Raw genomic sequence first — 589 nt, 5'->3', positions numbered from 1 at the left:
CTGAGGGCTTCCACACCTTCCTCCTCCCCACGGGAAGAAACCAGCACCTTCTGGCTCTGCTTGGCCTCCCTCTTCCCACCTCGGGGGAGTCTGTACCACCTGGGGCACCTCGGCCTTTTCCCTGGGCTGAAACCTTTTCCTTCCCCAAATTCACTCCACCTCTCCTCACACCGGGTCGCCCCAGCTCTCCCAAGTGTCCGGACGCTCGGTTGGGTCCCACACTCTTCCCACACACAAGGTTTTCCCCTCTGGGAGGACAACGCTTGTCCCCTCCACACCCCACTCCCTCCAGCCCATTACCAAGGGCCGCCGCCATGATGAACAACGACGCCTCACTGACAGACACTGAGGCGTCCCACCGCCCCGAGGGAGCTCGGCTTAAAAAAAGCCACTGGGAGCCGGGGGTGCTCTCCCCGGCGCCCCTCGACGCCTGCCCGGAGCTTCTGGAACCTTCCAGGGCCCAGCAGGCGCGGCGGCACCAAGGAAGGTGGTGAGGCGCAGGAGGGGGGGGGGTTGCTCCACACGCGGGGCGGCCCCCTCAGCCCTCAGGGAGGGCGGCGGGACCCACCTACAGCGGCTCGACCTTCCG

This window comes from Calidris pugnax, unplaced genomic scaffold (genome assembly GCF_001431845.1).
Source record: "Calidris pugnax isolate Ruff unplaced genomic scaffold, ASM143184v1 scaffold42, whole genome shotgun sequence".
Classification (NCBI taxonomy): domain Eukaryota; kingdom Metazoa; phylum Chordata; class Aves; order Charadriiformes; family Scolopacidae; genus Calidris; species Calidris pugnax.
Note: the sequence above shows the minus strand (reverse complement) of the source record.